This window comes from Myotis daubentonii, chromosome 1 (genome assembly GCF_963259705.1).
Source record: "Myotis daubentonii chromosome 1, mMyoDau2.1, whole genome shotgun sequence".
NCBI lineage: Eukaryota > Metazoa > Chordata > Mammalia > Chiroptera > Vespertilionidae > Myotis > Myotis daubentonii.
This window is the reverse complement of record NC_081840.1, coordinates 132,898,096-132,901,248: the sequence shown is the minus strand read 5'-3', so window position 1 is coordinate 132,901,248 and position 3,153 is coordinate 132,898,096.

Below are 3,153 nucleotides of genomic sequence, written 5' to 3'. Positions count from 1 at the left end.
TTTTTTCTGAGATATGGGCAAACAACACGATTTAACAGCCTTTGAACGTGGGATATATTTGAACGTGAATGGCCAGATTATTATGACCACCTCATCAATACTTTGTTGGGCCACTTTTGCCTTCAATACTGCGGTGATTCTTCTTGGCATTGACTCCACGAGATGTTGAAAGGTGATGCGAGGAATCTGACACCATGCCTGATGAATAGCACTGTCCAGTTCTGTGAGATTTGATGGTTGTGGAACCAGCTGCCTGATGGCTCTTTTAACTTTGTCCCACAAATGCTCAATTGGATTGAGATTTGGTGATTGTGGGGGTCACCTAAGCAAGGTAAAGTCTCCCTCATGTTCTTGAAACCACTCCTGCACAATATGAGCACCATGGCATGGTGCATTGTCTTGTTGGAAGAAGCCATCTCCATTGGGATATGCCATCAACATGATAGGATGAAGTTGATCAGCAATGATACTTAGTTATGTTGTGCTATTCAGACGTTGTTCCACACGAATTAAAGGGCCCAAGTCATGCCAGAAAAACATGCCCCAAACCATAACACTGCCTCCACCAGCTTGAAGTGTTGTACTCATGCATGTGGGGTGCATGCTTTCATGCTGTTTCCGCCAAATTCTCACTCTGCCATCTGCATGATGCAACTGGAAACGTGATTCATCAGACACATGACTTTTTTCCTATGCTCGACTGTCCAATCTTTGTGTTCCTGTGCGAATTAGAGACATTTTATCTTGGTAACTGCAAACAGCAAAGGTGTTCGAACAGGCCTTCGGCTTCCATATCCCATACGATGCAGTGTACGGCTAATTTGCCTATAAAGGTCAGGTGGTCATAATAATCTGGCCACTCACGTTCAAATATATCCTATGTTCAAAGGCTGTTAAATCGCATTGTTTACCCATATCTTCAGAAAAAAATCACTTCTTCTACCGTCGTGGTAAACAACCTGCTTCCCTATTTATAATGGTCTGGCCCTCTAGCAACTTCAGCGTGGAATTATAGCTAATTTGCCTACAAACGTCAGGTGGTCACAGTAATCTGGCCGCTCCGTGTGTATTCAAAGGCAGGAAAACAATGTACATTTATTGCATCCTTCATTCTCCTTCTTATTTCATGTTTTCTACTATTTACCATGAACTAGAATTTTCCTTCCCGGATTTATTGCATCAACATATTATTTTATATTTATATAGCAATTTGAAAAGAAAATGTAACACATGTGGAATTTTATTATTTAGACTCAATTCTGTTTTTAAAATGATTTATTTCTCATCTGACTTCTTTATGGTCAAGCCTTCTTTATTGTGAATTCTTTATTTTGATTCATGTTTTATGATTGGGTTATGGTTGAAGGTATTTTTTAGGACACATACAATAACTCATATATTCTGAGTTATTGAATATTTGAAAATTTTATATGCAAAATATTTGCTTTTATTAGCAAAAACTATCTTAGTTGGGTATATTTTGGGGTCACATCTTTTCTGCTTAAAACTCTGTAAATATATAGTTGTGTTTTTAGTCTAATGTTGCTAAGGTATTCAGAAGAAAGATTAATTTTTACCTGTTTCTTCTGTCTGGATGCTTTCAGGAGTCTCTGTTTTTGAATGATCTCTGCAAGAAAATTAATGATGAAGTTAGCTGTTGTCTATTAAATTTCTCTGGATAACCATGAGTTCACTTAATGAGTTCAAACAATGAGAACTCAAAAACCCACAGGTTCCCATATTTCTTTATTTCAGAAAAGATTTTCCTATTATATCTTTAAATGTTTTAAATATTTCATCTTTATGCTTTTAGAAAGAGCACCTAATACCTACATGATATATATCTAATATCTGTCTTTGGTACTAATTATTTTCCTAATCAATGTAATTTTTTTGTCCCTTTCCTTTGTCGGGGGGGGGGAGGTTTTTTTTTTCTTTCAATTTTCATCAGCATAACCTTTATGACACTGATTTAAATGTTTGCTATGTAAATTCTGATCTCCAGGCTTATTAGGTAGTTCCAAATTCTGTAATGTTTTTTATTTGTTTGTTTGCTTTGTCTTGTTTTTTACTGTTGTCAGCTCACTTCATCTTGTTGCTTTGCTATCTCTTACAGTTCTTATTTCTCCTTTGGGTTCTTCTATCATTCATATGTTTATATTATACTAGAGGCCCGGTGCACAAAAATTTGTGCACTCGGGGGGAAGGAGGGGGTCCCTCAGCCCGGCCTGTGCCCTCTAGCAGTCTGGGACCCCTCTGGAGATAACGCCCTGCTGGCTTAGGCCTGCTCCCAGGTGGCAGAGGGCAGGCCCAATCCCTAGGTGCAGCCCCTGGCCGGGCCCAGAGCAGGGCTGATTGGGGAGTTGGGGCACCGCCCCCTGTCATGCACAAAGCAGGGCATATCAGGAGGTTGCGATGCCACCCTCAGTCTCGCTCAGGGTAGGGCCGATTGGAGGGTCGGGGCACCGCCCCCTGTCACACTCAAGGCAGGGTTGATGGGGAGGTTGCAGTGCCACCCCCTGTCACGCACAGAGCAGGGCCCATCAGGGGGTTGAGGAGCTCCCCCCTGTCACTCACAGAGTAGGGCCCATAGGGGAGTTGGGGCACCGCCCCCTGTCACACACAGAGCAGGGCCAATCCAGGGGTTGGGGCACCACCACTGTCACACTCAGGGCAGGGCCGATGGGGAGGTTATGGCTCTACCCTGTCACACACAGAGCAGGGCCCATGGGGGGGGGGTTGGGGTGCCGCACCCTGTCACACACAGAGCCACAGGGGGATCAGGGGGTTGGGGAGCTCCCCCGTATCAGGCACAGAGCAGGGCTGATCCGGAGGTTGGGGCACCTTCCCCTGTCATGAACAGAGCAGGGTGGATAGGGAGGTTGTGGCCCTGCCCCCTGTCACACACAGAGCTGCAGGGAGATCAGGGGGTTTGGGCGCTGCCCCCTGTCACGCTGATCCCGGTGCCGGGAGGCATATTACCCTTTTACTATATAGGATAGAGGCCTGGTGCATGGGTGGGGCTGGCTGGTTTGCCCTGAAGGGTGTCCTGGATCAGGGTGGCGGTCCCCACTGGGGTGCCTGGCAAGCCTGGGTGAGGGGATGATGGCTGCAGCTGGTCACACCCCCTTCAGGGTGGGTGTCCCCACTGGG